This window comes from Notamacropus eugenii, chromosome 2 (genome assembly GCF_028372415.1).
Source record: "Notamacropus eugenii isolate mMacEug1 chromosome 2, mMacEug1.pri_v2, whole genome shotgun sequence".
Taxonomy (NCBI): Eukaryota; Metazoa; Chordata; class Mammalia; order Diprotodontia; family Macropodidae; genus Notamacropus; species Notamacropus eugenii.
In genome coordinates, this window is record NC_092873.1 from 262,187,132 (window position 1) to 262,204,825 (window position 17,694).

A 17,694-nucleotide genomic window follows, 5' to 3' on the forward strand; every position below is an offset into this window, starting at 1 on the left:
TATATAATTGTGAATCATAATATATCAGTCACTAAGGAATCAGAGTTGTAGGTGCTACAAAAGGCAATGGAGGAGTACAGGATGAGCATGTGGTATTTTTCAGTCTGGTCTGACTCTTCATGACCCCATTTGGGGTTTTCTTGGCAAAGATACTGTAGTGGTTTGTTATTTCCTACTCCAGCTCATTTTGTACAGGAGAAAACCGAGGCAAACAGTGACTTATCCAGAATCATGCAGGGTAATAAGTGTCTGAGGCCAGATTAGAACTCAGGAAGATGAGTCTTCCTAACTCCTGGCCTGGTGCTCTATTCACTGTACTACCAGTAGGGTGCAACATATTAACAGTAAAAGACTGCATAAAAGAAGGGAAGGATGTATAATTAGGATAAGGAGATGCATTGATCATGTGATGAGGGAGAGAGAGAGAGAGAGAGAGAGAGAGAGAGAGAGAGAGAGAGAGAGAGAGAGAGAGAGAGAGGGAGAGAACTAGTAGATAGTCCATATGTCCCATTACCAGCCATGCAAAGTCAAAAGGTCTAAAGTAATATTCTCAACACTTTGAATGGCCCCCAAATGGAAAATTTCTGGAATGACATGGCCATGTGTTACATAGGATAAGACAATGTAAATGGGTTTCAATTTGTACCACTGAAAGGAATGCTCATGTTAGTGAGACCACAGATTCATTGAAACATTAAAAAAAAAATTGTGAGTCTGACTTCTTATCAAAATGCTACAGAAAAGTCTTGACGTTCAATCCAAGGTTTTCACCAAGAGTAGAAACTTAAAAGATGCCACCACATTTTACCACCTAAGTGGTACAATGCTGAGTGAGAAATGAAATCAAATTGCCATGCCCTTTAGGAGGCAGGAAGATAGAATGTGGGCCAATGTAGCATTAAGGTACAGATCAGATCAAATTTTTGTTATAATCCAGATCAAACTGAAACATATATATTAAGAAAAAATTTTTAATGTAGCTTTCTCATATAAATAAATTAAAATGTTTTCTGCAGTCCTCTTAGATGCTTGTCTAAGTCAGTAGCCTATGAACATTTTTGATTTATACGTCCTATCCATTAAAAATTTTGAGTAGGTGTAAAGGCAACCACACTGACATACCCAGGATGGCTACTAGCATAGGTTCTTTCATTTGTTTTACTGGAAAGATAACTGTTTAAGGGGTTAGCAATTTTTTAAAAAAATTACATTCACTAGTTCAGGGAAAAAGTCAGTACCCTGAACTTCAGAGAAAATATAAGCAGAAAAATAAAGATCAACAGACAGGGTTCTACTGCCTGAATCAAAGAAATATTGCTATACACTTCACATACATCCATGAATTGAGACAGCCTTTACCTCTGAACAGTTGGGGAGCTCTGAACATACGGTCACTCAGAGTCTCGACCAGGGAATCACAAAATCCTTCTCATAAGTGAACCCTCAAAGCAAATAAGTATACATATACACACTTCTCAGAGCCTGAAGGCATAACAACCCTCATGCCACAGTGCCTAATCAACTTAGTACCAATAGGTGTGCAAGCTTCCTACAAACAAGTCACCCATAAGCCAACTTCCTTAATGGACTCCATATGAGGCATATTAAAGGGTAGGGAAGATCCTATATCCCAGTAACATTATAGTATGCCTTGCTGAAAATAAGTATATTTCTTTATCTGTAAGTTATATGCATGTACTGCTATGTCCATACATCATGTATTATAAAACAAATGCAAAAATAAGTAAAAAGGATGAGACAAAGATGAAATAATATTTTCAAGATGTTTTAAAATTGAAAGCATAAGTCTTTTTGTTCTTGGTAAAATATAATTAATAAGTCCTAAGAATAAGTCACAAAAAATAATTATTTATTAGTAATTATTTATCCAGTTAATTTTATCAGTTTAGGTAGCCAAGTAGCTAAATCTTGAGAGATACATAACAACAATAAAATAATAGTTTACAACAGTAAAGATAACAGGGAGGTACTGAGAGGAACAGGACCTGAACAGACCTCCAGGCAGAGTTCCTAGCAGGGAAGGTCCCAGATACCTCAACCCACAAGCAACAAAGAAAGCTCCAAAGGTCAGTGGGGGAGGGCCTTCCCAACTGGGCGAGAGGGAATGGGACTTCTCCAGCAATAGCCCCAGGCAACGGCAGAGGCCACAGCAGCAGACTGTAGGCAGCTACAGAGGCAACCTGAGTTCATTGTTCAGGCAGCTCAGCTTAAAGCCTCTGGCAGTAGGGAGCAGCTGATCTAAACCCCAGCCCTGAGTGATGGCCCCACCCCCACCCAAACCCTATGGAAACTGAGCAACTGAGTCTAATCTCTTGACAAATGATTCAGAAGTCAAGTAACTGACTGGGAAAATGCCCCCAAAAGGGGAAAAAAATAAGACTATAGAAGGTTACTTTCTTGGTCTCTTCCCACCCTTTCAGATGAGGAAGAAAAAAGCTTACTGTCACCAGAAGTTAAGACCCCTGCCTCTAGGGCCTCCAAAATGAACTTAAATTGGGCTCAGGAAATAGAAGAGCTTGAAGAGTGAGTTAGCAGCTTGCTAAAGAAGAACCAAAAAAATGCTGAGGAAAATAACACCTTCAAAAAGAGGCTAACTCAATTGGAAAAAGAGGTCCAAAAAGCCAGTGAGGAGAAAGAGGCATTAAAAAACGGAATTAGCCAAATGGAGGAGAAGGTTCAAAAACTCACTGAACAAAATAGTTCTTTGAAAGGGATAATTGAGTTCAGGGAGGTGAATGACTATGAGATAAACCAAGGAATTAGAAAACAAAACCAAAAGTTGGAAAAAATAGAAGATAATGTGAAACATCTCATTGGAAAAACAACTGACCTGGAAAATAGATCCAGGAGAGACAATTTAAAAATTATTGGACTATCTGAAAGTCATGATCAAAAAAAGAGCCTAGACATTATCTTCCATGAAATAATTGAGGAAAACTGTCCTGATATTCTAGAACCAAAGGGAAAAATAAATATTGAAAGAATCCACCAATCATCTCCTGGAAGAGACCTGAAAAGAGAAACTCCTAGGAATACTGTGGCCAAATTTCAGAGTTCCCAGGTGAAGGAGAAAATACTGCAAGCAGCTAGAAAGAAACAATTCAAGTATTGTGGAAATACAATCAGGATAACACAGGATCTGGCAGCTTCAACATTAAGGGATCAAAAGGCTTAGAATAGGATATTTCAGAAGTCAAAGGAACTGGGATTAAAACCAAGAATCACCTACCCAGCAAAACTGAGTATAATACTTCAAGGGAATAAATGATCATTCAATGATATAGAGGAATTTCAAGCATTCATGATGAAAAGATCAGAACTGAAAAGAAAGTTTGACTTTCAAACACAAGAATCAAGAGAAGCTTGGAAAGGTAAACAGGAAAGAGAAATCATAAAAGACTTTCTAAAGCTGAACTGTTTACATTCCTACATGGAAAGAAAATATTTATAACTCGAAATTTTTCTCAGTATTTTGGTAGGTGGAGGGATTGCACATACACACACACATATAGACATAGAGTATAGGCTGTGTTGAATCAGAAGAGATGATATTCACAAAAAAAGATATAAAATAAAAATTAAAGGGTAAGGGAGGAAAATACTGGGAGGAGAAAGGGAGAAATGGAATGGAGCAGGCTATAACTCTTAAAAGAGATAAAGAAAAATCTTATTCAATGGGAAAGAAAAGGGAGAAGGGAAAAGGGGAAAATTGTAGCTATTCTCTCCACATATGACTTAAGGAGGAAATAACACGATCACTAAATTTGGTAAGAAAATCTATCTTATACTACAGGAAAGTAGGGGAGAAGGGGACAAGTGGGGTGAGGGGAATGATAGAAGGGAGGGCAAATGGGAAAAGGGAGTAACTAGAAATAAATACTTTTGGGAAGGGACAAGGTCAAATGAGGGAATAAAAAAATAAAGGGAGATAGAGTAGGATAGAGGACAATATAGTTAGTATTACACAACATGATTATTATGGAAGTCTTTTGCAAAATGAGACATATATAGGCTGTATTGAATTTCTTGCCTTCTCTGTGGGGATGAGTAGGGAGGGAGGGAAAGAAGGTGGAATTTAAAGTATTAGAAACAAATGTTGAGAATTATTATTGCATGTAACCAGGAAATAAGGAAATATTACCAGGTAATGGGGTATAGAAATTTATCTTGCCCTATTAGAAAAGAGAGAAGATGGGGATAAGGGAAGGGTGAAGTGCGACAGAAGGGAAGGCTCACTGAGTAAAGGGGTAATCAGAATGCAAGGTATTAGGGGGTGGTGGGAGGGGAGAGATGGGGAGAAAAATTGGACATGTTACAAAGTGATGTAAAAGCAATCAGTATTAAAACAATTGACTGAATTAATTACTGAGGCTAAATCATAGACATCTTTAGTTTGGGGAAAAGAAGTTTAGTCTAAGTTTCCTAGAGGCAGGTAACTTTGGGTAAAATTTGGCATTGGTGGAAAAGTTAAGGTTTTAATGGTAAATTTGATATTATGATTGTTATTTAAGCAGGAACTAGAACATGTATAGAAAGGCATGTAAGCCACTTAAGACTTGCCTCAAAAGATGCTCCAATGTGAAATTATAGTCATATCTGAAATCTGGTTATTGGAACTTGCTATTTTAAGATACTATGGGACTACTAAGTGACTGTTCTTTTGAGTCTAACTCCAGGTATAGATAGCAAGAAAGGTGGTCTGAGCCTCCAATCCATGACACCAGAAAGCCTGTGAGATGCTGGTATGAACTGAAAAAGGTGATCTCATGGAAAGGGTGAGAGAGTGGCTGTTAAGCCTGGGCTGAGGTAGGATTCTCCTGACTCAAATTCCCCACCTGGCAGACTTTAAGCCTCAGTGAATGCAAGTTGACAATCTACTCATGCCTGAGACTGATATGAAGTTGGGAAGATATTGTTTTCCTGCAATGTCCCTACTCTTAGTGGCAATTTTCTATAGTCAAAAGATTTCTAAGCTTAATGCCAGATCTATTAAATTATAGATTGTTAGTAGGGGAACATCTGAGGTCAAGTCTAAAACTAAGCTATTAGACGTAGGACTTTAGACCAACAACAATAAGTTAGAGTCCTTTAATTCTTAGTAATAGTGTGGAGACAATTAGTTCAAGGGCTTATGAAGTTGGCATACATAGTTATTATTTGTGTCTCTGTTGGTTAATGTTAAAAAAATCCATTTGTGGTCTATATTGTAAATACTTTAAAAGAAATATCACCTGACCAAAAGTTGGAATTGTGTTATGTGATATGAACTGTGCTAAAAATGAAAAATTAAAAAAAAATTTAAAAAAAGATAACAGGTCTTCCTTAGGAGTAGTGTAGCTATTCATATGAAGCACAAAAACATGTAAAAGTAAGTTGGTTCTAATTTCAATTCAACAGAAAGTTTTCAGTGTAAATCATTTCTTTTTCTGTGTGATTCTGCTTAATGGATGATTATCGTATCTGAATTTCCTATTGATGTATAGATGTTTTACTTGTGTTTTTGAGTAATTAGGAGGAATGACAAAAAGAGCAGCTTTGGCTTGATTATAGAGTTGCTGGGGGAGTTTGGGGGGTGGGGTGGAGTGGTGGTGGGGAGGGTGGGGGGGTGGGAGGAAGAGGACCTGGTCAGTTTTTGGCTTTTGAAAAATCACTGTGGGAAGTCTATGGAAAGTAGACTGAAGTGGGCAAAGACTACTCACTGAGAGACCCATTAAGAGGCCATTGCCATAATCTGGGTGAGAAATGAAGAGGGTCTAGACTAGGGTGGTACCTGGGTGAGCAAGAAAAGATAGACACAAGAGATGTGGAGGTAGAAATGACAAGGTTTTGCAAATGATTGGATATGTGGAGTGAGAGAAAGCATATTGTTGAGGATGATGCCAAGACTGCAAGTTTGGGCGTACCAGGATGATGGTGATTGCTTTTAAGAGAAATAGGGGGGTTTGGAAGGAGGTATTGGGGATAGGGGATAAGTTCATGAGATCTGTGATGACTGCTCTTCCTATATTAATCACTCTGTCATCTCCCATATTAAAAGCAGTGAGATGAGGTTCTTGCTCACAAGCCAGTGCCAACTCAATAATGGGTACTTCCAGAGGCCAGAAGTATTTGGAAGACTGGAGGTGGGTGTGTCAGGGTTGGGATGTATGTGTAATTTTCCCACTGATACCTGAGTAGCCACTGCTATGGGTATCTGGGTTGCAGTTTGGTCATAACTTCTACCTTCTTCCAGGGCTGAGACCTGATGCAGAAGAGGGGAAGTTAGAAGCATGCACAATATTGAGAAGGGTGAGGGGGGGTGGGGTTAGATAATAAGGTATAAAGGACATATGTACTTGCATTGCAATTAAGTCCTATAGGTGAGCATCGCTAGGAGGGTGGGATAAACACCATCTTCCCATCCACTGACTGGCTGATCACACACCCTTTGAGGTCACCCAGTCCCAGCTTCGGATATCACCTGGCTAAGGCACATACTTAGCATAAATCATACACTATCTTATGGCATCTATTGCATGGTTTTGTTATTGTTCAACTTCTTGTGTTATTCAGGTAAGTTTGAGGTTTCAAGAAACAATGATGTGGCCTCCTTAAGCTAACCACAAAATTTACTGAAAAAATATACAAAATGCACAGGCATGTTCGCTCACACTCAAGAGGACACAAGAAGATATGCACAACTATTTCTCTGACAGCTACTTCGTTCCTATTACTGACAGGCACTGGGAGAACAGAGCTGCACATATGAGTGCACCCAGGAAGTCAGCTAAGAAGGGGGGGTGGAGAGAGAGAGAGAGAGAGAGAGAGAGAGAGAGAGAGAGAGAGAGAGAGAGAGAGAGAAAGACAGAGACAGAGAGAGAGAGAGAGAGAGAGACAGAGAGAGAGACAGAGACAGAGAGAGAGAGAGACAGAGAGAGAGAGAGAGATACAGAGAGAGACAGAGAGAGAGACAGAGAGAGACAGAGAGACAGAGAGAGACAGAGAGAGAACAGTGATACCACCTACAGAAACATGAAGTTCGAGGGTTGTGGGTTTAGCCTATATGCTCATGCTCTCATGTAGGGTGTGCAAAAACAGTTATTTTTGAATATTATCTTCCTGAATAGTTCTCATAAGAATAAGTACAGGGCTTAGCAGAATTTTTTTGAAGCCAAGGGCTGCACTGCTGATATTCAACAATTAACTTATAATTGATGAAGTGATCTTATTCTTCATACGATGATGCCATTTTTCCAAGTTGCGTTGCAAACTCCTTGGAAGCCTGAACGATGTCTTACATATTTGTGTGACTCTTCTGCCATATCTCTTGGCACAGTTTCTTCTTCACAATAAGCAGGCATTGAATATGGGTGACTTTACTTTGATTTTTATTTGAAATAATAGTTGCAGATGGAATAGTCTGGCATCTAGCAAGGAGAAATGGAATAAAAACTCTTTGGTGGCAAAGTTTTCTGGCCAAATAAAAGCCCCAGAGGCAGAGTCTGGTGTTAGATACCCTTCCAAAGGTTCATTTTCATATGGGAAACGGTGTTGTAAAATGGAGAACATAAGAATCTTGGAGTCAAAAGACCTGTGCTCCTATTCCATTCTCAGACACTAAACTGCATAACCTTGGAAAAGTTGCTCAATGATGAATAAAAAAGCATTCAGAAGCAGTTGGTGGTTCACTGGATAGAGTGCTGGTCTTGGAGTCAGGAAGACCTAAATTCAAAACTAGTCTCAGACACTTACAGCATTTACTTCCTAGGATTGTTGAGAGGATCAAATGAGATTTGTAAAAAGAGCCCAGCACAGTTATAGACACTAACTATGTAAATGGTCATTCCCTTCTCTCTTCTCCCTATTTACTAAGAGTGTGCATGAACAATGGAACTTGAGACAGCTTCTGCTCTTAAGAAGCTTGTACCACTTGGAGGAGGAAAGTCTAGCTGCGGGACAGATGAAAAGCCCAGAAGTCCTAAATAAAGGATCTGCAACATCACAGATGGCAAGACTTGGGATCCTTAGGCCACATAACCAGGTCAGATGGCAGTGCTGGCAGACTGCAGGGCATGGAGAGGAAGTGGATGGTTACGGTCTAGGGGATCACCTAATATTGGGTAGGGTAGTTGTAGCTTGTTTGTACAGAGTTGTTTGCATATTGTCTTAGCATCTGCTTCCAAACTCGTGATCTCACGCTGATTGGTTGGTCTGCAATGTACTCTCATCCTCATGGTACTCCTGATTTTTTTTTTGCAAGCAACCAATTAATCAATCAGAAAGAAGTTATTTATAGCGAGTGTGAGGCAGATATTGTGCTTGGTACTGGGGATTAAAAAAAAAGTAAGAAAATGAAACAGTCTCTGCTTCCATGCAACTTCATTCTATTGGAGGGAGGCAAAAGTATATAAAATAAATGTACACATAATTAATGCACACACAAATATAAAATAAATGTACACACAAAATAAATACAAGGTCATTTTTGGAAGAGGTGAGAGAACACTAGCAACTGGAGGAGATCAAGAAAGACTTCATGGAGGAGGTGTTGCTTAAGCAGATTTTTGAAAGACACAAGAGAATCTACAAGAAAGGCAAGGCAGGAGGGAATTCCGAACATGGGGGAGAGTAGCTCCAAAGGCAGGTGGAGTGTTGTGGGTGAGGATGGAGCTTTTTCTCTATTGATCCTTGACCGTACTTCCTTCTCCAGTTCTCAAATTTCTTTAGATGAGTGTATCTTCTAATAACCAATCCTATTCCACTGCCCCATTAACTATTATACCCCTTCAATAGTCATGGTCCTCTTATGTGTCCCATCCACCAAGTTGCACCTGTAAGATTGAATTTACTTCCTTGTGTTAATAGCTCTTGTTTAACTTGGTTATTGGTAATTCTTGGATTTAATGATTGATAATAACAATAAAAATAGCTAATGTTTATTCATTGGCTCCAGTATGTCAGACACTATACTAGGTACTTTACAATGATCGTTTCATTTGATCCTCACAACAACCCTGAGAGCTAGGTATTATTATTATCCTTATTTTACAAATGAGAAAACTGAGGCAAACAGATTTTTAAAGTGATGCCTCAAATTACACTGTTAATATGTGTTTGAGGCCAGGTTTGAAGATCAGATCTTCCTGGTCGTAGGCCCAGCACTCTATGCACTGTGCCATTTAGCTAGAATTTATCACTTCATAGTTATCAAAGAATTTTACAAATATTATCTCATTTTATCCTAAAAAAAATCCTAGGAGGTTGGTGCCATTTTCATCCCCATTTAATAGTTGAGGAGACTGAAGTGGATAAGGGTTAAGGCACGTATCCATAGTCACTTAACTAGTGTCTGACGCTGGCTTTGCATTTAGGCTTTCCTAACTCCAGATTCAGCACTGTCATCTAGTTTTGAGTCACCTGGCTTCAGAGGTGTTCTGGAGACAGATTGATTAGATTCTAGAGCCAATGGTTAAATTTTTGTTGTGGAAGTTTATACTTCAGAAATCAGCATAGATTACAAGTCAAGGTTTGATTTATTGTTTTGTTATGTAAGAAAATGATGAAGGAAATGTTAACAATGCAAATTATTTTTCTTTTTCCCCCACTTAATCATTCTTTATTTTTTTCCATTTACATGTAAAGATAGTTTTCAAGATTTACTTCTCTAATATTTTGAGTTTCAAATTTTTTTCTCCCTCCTCTTTCTCCTTTCCAAGATGTCATGCAATCTGATATAGGCAATATAATCATATTAAACATATTTTCACATTAGTCATGTTATGAAAGAAGAATCAGAACAAAAGGAAAACCAGGAGAAAGAAAAAAACAAAACACCCAAAAGGAGAAAGCAGTATGCTTTGATCTACATTCAGATTCTATAGTTCTTTCTCTGGATATGGATAGCTTTTTTCCATCATGAGTCTTTTGGAGTTGTCTTAGATCATGAGAAGAGCTAAGTCTATCAAAGTTGATATTTACACAATGTTGCTGTTACTGTGTACAATGTTCTCCCGGTTCTGCTCACTTCACTCATCATCAGTTCATGGAAGTCTTTCCAGGTTTTTCTGAAATCTGCCTACTTATCATTTCTTATAGGCAAATTAATTTTCAAAATGTGTTGTGCATACATTTTTTGAGAACTGGTTAAACATTAAAGAGCACACCCCTGAAATCCTGAGCCAAAGTTCATCATTTCTGTTTCTAAAGTCATCTCCCCAAATTTCAAATCCTGTTCTCAAATACCATTGCTTTAACCAGCTGTTAACATCCTATATCCACTTTTCTTTTCTGAAGCTCCCACATTCAATCAGCATTAGTGATTAAAAAACAAAAAACCAAAACCAAAAGCCTGACTACAGCTGTCTTCAGTTTCTTTCCCAGGGCTTCATACTTCTCAGTGTTACTTTCTAGGCTCCTTTTGGTGGTTTAATTGGTCCCCACATGAATTACCATAAGTGAATAGTGGTCTCTAGGTTTGACAAATCTCAGGAAGCTCCCCATCACATCCCAGATACATCCCCCAGGAAGAATGTATATCTCTTTACTGCTCATGCTACACTGACATGTGACTGATCCATTGCCTTTTAACTATACTGGCAGAGAGCTGCCTACCCCTCTCTCCTTTCTTTTATGAGTATTGGTAAACTCTTTATTATTCCTTAAAGAATTAGGAGCTACTTTATCCTGAGAGAGTCCATATCTACTCTCTTTTAAAAGGAACTCATATCTAGTCTATAGTTACAAAGGTTGAGTGATCCTTCTTTCCTTCCCTTGCTAAATACTTTTTGATTGAAGGAACAAATACAAGTAGCGTGAAATAATGCTGATAGAGTAAGTTGGTGCCATGGTTTTACACATTTCAACCTCCTGATATAGATGAGAATTCCTTTCTGAATCTTCAGTCTTTTTCCTTTTTTAATTTCTTCTTTAAATCATTTCTTCCATTTTAAAAGTAGCATTTCATTCTTCTTGACAACTAGAAGAGCAGAGTGGCTTTTTTCTCACTCCAGTTACAGCATCATGTGATCACAGATTTGGTTCTGGATGAAATTTTAGAAGAATTTAGTCCAAACCCTTCACTATTCAGAAACTGAGTCCCAGAAAAGAGAAATGACTTGCCCAAAGTCACAAGATAGTCTAGACTTGACTCTGTCTATGACAGATGCTGGGTTCTAACTCAAGTCTCTTCTCTAAATCCAACATTCTTTCCTTTGCACAAGCTTCACATTCTCTCATTATAGGGAGCCAATCTACATTCTGGAGATATGTAATTGTTCCATGGTCTATTTAACCTGAGTTCAAGTTCAAGCTTTATACTTACTGACTGTGTGACTAAGCTCAGGCCACTTAACATCCCTAAACATGAATTTCCTCTGGTAAAATGCAAGAGATGGACTAAATCACCTCCAAAATTCCTTCCAGCCATAACATCACATCATTTTGTGATCCTTAGGAGAGTCCTTTTAAAATGAAAATAATTTTAATTGAATTTAAGCTATTATCAAGTTTGTCACCTTAAGTTTCAGAAAATACATTAGTTAGGATTAGTTCACAGCCATTTGAAAGGAATAAACACAGGATAGATAAGTGTGTGTGTGTGTGTGTGTGTGTGTGTGTGTGTGTGTGTGTGTGTTGGGGGTGGAAGGAACTCCAGGAGTCAGGCCCTGTACTTAGAGGGAAATAGGAAAACCCTTATAATAAACCTCACATTTTGCCTGTACTTGGCTCTCATTCTAGATTGTAAAATTGTCTAGTGCAGTGCCTTGAACATACATCAGTATGTCAAGGACCTATGATTTTTTTGTTATGGGAACTCCTTCCATCTGTGGAGAATGGTATATCCTGTCTATACTTTAGATATAGATTTTTTGTTGTTCAGTCATTTCAGTCATGTCTAACTCTTTGTGACTCCATTTGGAGTTTTCTTGGCAAAGATACTAAAGTTCTTTGCCATTTCCTTCTCCATCTCATTTTGCAGATGAGGAAATTGAGGCAAATAGGGTCTAGTGACTTGCCCAGGGGGATATGGCTTGTGTCAGAAGTTTTGAACTACTGGCTAGTCTATCCTTTATGCCATTCTGCTCATCATAGCAGTACGAATAGTGCATAGCAATTGTATGTGTATAATTATAGTATAATACTATAATTAAAACAAATGATTGTTGAATTGAATTTTGTGTGGCTTATTTGGTACCAGTGCCATGGATTGCCATGCTTTAAACTATCTCTCTCTAGGTATGATTGAGGCAAAATCTTGTGTTCCTCAATACCTATGATTCCCTTGTTGACTATACTTTATCTGCCTCTGCCTTTCCTATTTCCTATTAGGGGAATGATGACCCATCAGCTTTGAGTTGTATACACTGGCCATCCTGTGTCATGCAGGCTGAGGTTCAGGGATGGCAGAGGAGGTGGTGAAGGGAGGGGAGAGTAGGGAAGGGAGCCCCACAGTCCACATGTGAACTCTGATGCTTCTCATAGGCAAATATGCTGTGTAGTTCTTGGTGAGCATAACCCATAAGGAATGCACTTGGGATTAGGTTGGAGAACACATATAGTGTCATATTCTCCATATTACACACTCAGTTTCTCCACCTTTGGGTCCCCACTATGAAGTCAAAATTAGGGAGTGGAAACTCTTTTGTCAGTTACCATCCAGAACAAGGGGAATAGTTTTAAATTCTCCCCTCCACCGAGGCCCAACAGTGGTAGGGAGAACAATGAAGGTAATATAGTTTGGAAGAGATTCTTCTTTCCTACACACCTAGGAATCATAGGAACATTAAATTCTCTAAGTAAAAATGTATATAATAGCTACAGTTAAGTCTGAAATTTTGACAGTGATAGTCAACTGAATCTCAGTTTTTAATCTGACTTTCATTTTGTCCCTTGATCACGTTTTTTGGTATCTTCAGGGACATTGGCCCACAGCTTTTATTTAGGTTGTGGCTAACACCTCTACAATTTTGGCACCTAGACCTCAAACTAAATTCACTTGTTTACTTCTGAATGCCACTATCACTTGTTATTCAATGAAATATCCGTTACCATATATACTTTTAGTTAATCCAAGTGGTTAGAACATGATGCACCCAAGTTTGTTAAATGGTCCTTATATGAGCCAGCCAGCTAGCTTTACATATTGAAAGAACTCTGCTGAGAGGTCCCAGACCACATCTCTAGATCTGACCAATCAGCTTGCAAAGGCGTGACATTCTTTCAACAGGGCTCAGAAAGAAGTGTGGTTAGTTGAGTGGGAACTGGAACTGGGAACTGGAAAAACAATATTCCACCGATGGAAGGTCAGTAATATTGTCTCCAACTAGGTGGCTCAGTGGGTATGGAATCAGGAAGACATGAGTTCAAATTCTGTGACCCTGGGCAAGTCACTTAACCTCTGTCAGCCTCATTTTCCACTTATGTAAAAGGGGGAATAATAAAATCACCTATGGTACAAGGATTGTTGTGAGACTAAAATAAAATAAAATGCACAAAGCGCTTTGCAAACCTGAAAGTGCCATATAAAGGCTAGCTATTATTATTTCTTCTATGGTTCTTAACTATAGTTTCAAAAATTAAAAAAAAAAAAAAAGAGAATCAACTCCAGACTCTAATTGACCTGCTCCTGGGTGTGTGTATGTATGTGTGCACACACATGTGCACGCATATGTGCTAGGAATGAAAGAGTCAGTAGGCAATAATGATTGCTCACACTGATTAAGCACTTTTCAGTTTGCAAAGCACCTTCCTTACAACCATCCTGTAAGGCAAAATGTTCTTAACCTGGGGCTCTGTGACCTTGTTTTTTTTTTTTTAAACATATTTTGGTCACTGTATTTTGATATAATTGATTTTCTTTATAATCTTGTGTATTTTATACATTCAAAAACCTTCATCTGGGAAGGGGTTCATCTCACACACACACACGAACACACATGCGTGCATACACACACACATACACAAGAAGTCCTGTAAATAGAACAAGTATTATCTTACAGATTAAAAAATCTCCAAGTCTCCAAGAGACTGATTTACTGAATTCACATAGTTAGAAAGTCCTAGAATCAGAATTTGAATCCAAGTCTTTTTATAATTATTTAATTTATGAAATTAAGCATTTCCATAGATCACATAATAAAAAAAATGATTGCACATGAAATTTCAAATCTATTATGTACAGCTTTGCTATTTTTTAAAATATAGAATTAAAATATCATGTACATTTCTTTTTTTTCTTTTTCTTCCCTCCTCCTTCCCTTTCCCATAGAAATGACTACCATTAGATACACACACATATATATATATGTATATATGTAAAACTATTCTCTACATACTTCTATTTATCAGTTCCTTCTCTTTCCTGCAGATAGTGTCTTCCTTCACATGTCCTTTATAGTTAATCTGAGTATTTATAATAGTCAAAATGACATTCACTCAAAGTGGTTCTTGTAACAGTATTGTTGTCACTATATATTTTCTTGAATCCAAGTCTTTTGACCTCAGTTCTAGGTAGCTTATGTGTATGTATGTCCCTGTAGTGTACCCCCATTACCTCATTTAATCCTCATGACATCCCTGTGAGGCAAGTAGAAAAAGCATTATCACTTTCATCTTATAGATAAATAAGTCAAGGCTCAGAAAAATGCAGTTATTTGTCCAGTGTCATTCAGCTGGGTAATAGTTTGGGTATTGGGTTTTCTGACCTCAAATCTGGTGGTCATTCCATTAGAAAAGAAAGGTCAAAATAGTTTCTTCCCTTCCAATCCAGAGATTCTACAATCTTGGGGGAGAAATGACCATTGGTAAGTTTTAAAATGGGTATATTTTCCCTAATTTTAATGGATTCCAGTGAATTGTAGCATGTATATGTATGTGGAGAGAGAGAGAGAGAGAGAGAGAGAGAGAGAGAGAGAGAGAGAGAGAGAGAGAGAGAGAGAGAGAGAGAGAAGGAGAGAGACAGAGACAGAGACAGAGAGAGAGAGAGAGAGAGAGAGAGAGAGAGAGAGAGAGAGAGAGAGAGATGTACTTGATCTGAGTGTCTAATTCATATTACCTTTCCTCCCATCTCACTCATCTGGTTCTGTTCTTTTTTCCTAAATGTTCATGAAGTCCAAGGTCTACACAGTTTATGTGTAACTTTGCAAGCTACAGGACATGCATGGTTAAGCATTCACCCTGGGTCTAGAAAGGCGTCACTTCCAAATAGGAAGTGGTAATTCAGCAATTTACTTTTAGATAATTTTAGTCTTTTGGTTGTCTTGTTCTATGACCCTGTTGTAATTCATATCTTGTTGACAGGATGAAATTGATGAGTGTGCCCGGACTATCCTAACGAGAAATATAACCAGAGGATCATTTTAGAATTCTAGAGATACCCACAGGTAAGTGACTGGAAGATCAGTGAAAAGGCAGAATGCAGAGTACCAAACTTTTAAAAAATGCTTAAAAAAGAATGGGGTGTCAGAAATGGGGTGCTTTTCAACAAAATACTGAGTTATTGGGATATTAGTGGAATGAAATGGTTTCAGATATATAATGTATCCTTGCCTTCTATAAAAACATATTTAATAATTTGCAAAGAAAGAGCTGAACTTTATATAAGAGGCTCAGTTTTGTTGAGAATGCTCAGATGTTGACTTTATTTTAATTGCATTTAGTATAGTTTACAAGGAATTATGTATATTTTACAGTAAAAATATTACATGGTATATTCCTTGGGAAAAATTATACATTTTGGCCCACCTCTCTACCCCCAAAAAACAATAACAACAATTCCTAGAAGTCAGTTCTTCAAACTTCATTAAACTATGATTTTAGGTATAGCAAACCAATAAGTATGTAGTCTAGAAGGTAGAGTTCCATTTTTTCCTTAGAAACTGGAGATCAAGCTAATGTAAACCTTTGAATGGACTTATTCAAGGGACTATGGGCTGGAAGAAATAGCATATCACTGCTAAGTGATGGAACATAGCACATGAAAGTCTTTCAGAGTTAATACCCTGTAATTAAATAAGAAAATTAAACTAAAATAAAATTACTTACCTATTCTATAGGGATTTTCTTTAGTGCTAAGTGGAAACAACTGTCGTCCAAATCAGCACTATTTAGAAATATGGAAAAAGAGAGCCCGAAGTGGAATTATTTCTGAAATACTTGAAAAATATAATTTCCACAAATAAAAAAATTGAAAAAAGATTGTCAATCTTCCTGTCAAGAGGAACAAAGAGAAAAAGATCACTGGGAAAAACCTTTTGGTTGATTTTTCAACCACTGCTTTTGAAAAGCAGAAGGAGAAAAACTTAGAACTTCAACTCCAGGAAGTTTTCTCTCTTTTTTTTTTACCCCTTAATCAGTAAAATGAAACAATTTCACTAAAATGTTCTCTCTGAGGCTCTGTCTAGCTGTAATGGTCTTTGCCTATCATTCTAAATATATCAAAGTGCCTAAAAAGGAATAAGCAACCACTTGGATGCTGAACTTATAAACCTAAAGACTTACTTTTTTTCCCACTGTGAACATATGTTGGTATGTAACTGCAGTTGTCTTCATGATGGGATGCTTGCTTATGCTTATCGTGAACCCTGCACGACTGATGACTGACAACTGGGTAGACTATGAAATTTGTAGTGGGAAAGTCATGGGAATATAAAATCCTGGGTTCAAATCCCAGTTCTGCCTTTAAAAGCTGTTGGTCCTTGAGTAGACACAAGCTTAGTTTCTGCAGCTGTAAAATGAAGGGCCTATATAAGTTCTAATGTTCTTTTCAACTACAAAATTGTGCGACTCGTAAAAGGATGTCAGTAACATATACCAAGCATTTCCTGTTTTTGGTTTTATTTTGTTTCCAGTTAAGGGAAGTTGGAGTCAACTATGAGTTGGGGGAAGTTCTTACTTAGCTATAGTCTTTCCTTCTCATTGGGAAAAGGGCTTGGAACTCAGGTGAATGCGGGAGGTAAGAGGAGTCTAATAAATATTGAAGTGAATTTTATTTGTGTTGTTTGAGTCACGTAAATTAACCTAGTGTGACTGATTTTTATTTGTCTTTTAAAAGCCTTGCTGGCAGGTCTTGGTACATTGTTTAATATCCTTATTCCTTTTTCTTCCTTATTGATATATCTTATTTTGACACAATAGCCATCACCCAACAAACTCTCCCAACAGTTCTCTCATGATCCTACCTCACCTAACCTGAAGTAAATTCCCAGAAAGGACTTTAACAAAACAACCTAGCAAAATAATTGTGATTAATAGTAGAGATTTCCATTAGGTTAGTTTCATAAGACTTCCATTTAAAATCAACAAATATTTCTTGAGTACAGTGTTGATTCTGCTACCATTCAGAAATTCAAAATTTAGAGAATACTCACTTTCCTTGGGAATTTCACAGGATCTGAATTTTATCAGTGGAGGAAGAGTGAATTAGAAAAGAAATTACAGTAATGCAGAGTATCATGACAGGTTGGGTACAGTTTTAGTTCCTGCCCTTTGTTCTTACATGTTACAAAACCAATAAAGCTTTGGAAAATTACCTTGGAACTGCAATGTTCTTTTTCATTTTGCATATTCTAGTCACTGATAAATGATTATTTTGATAAATGATCTTAGTATTTATCTCACACCAAATAATATCAGACAAGACTAGCACTGGAAGAAAACAGGTGAATAAGAACAAGAGGAATCTGTTAGATGTAATAT

General features: G+C 37.6%; 1 protein-coding gene across 1 annotated transcript in view; it reads left to right on the forward strand.

Moving 5' to 3' along the window:
* CCR6 (C-C motif chemokine receptor 6) overlaps positions 1-17,694 on the forward strand; it is a 37,316-nt gene that overhangs the window by 9,059 nt on the left and 10,563 nt on the right. The window contains exon 2 of the mRNA XM_072643874.1: positions 15,298-15,380. The gene's annotated coding sequence lies outside the window, so the exon portion shown is untranslated. The remainder of the gene's footprint in view (positions 1-15,297; positions 15,381-17,694) is intronic.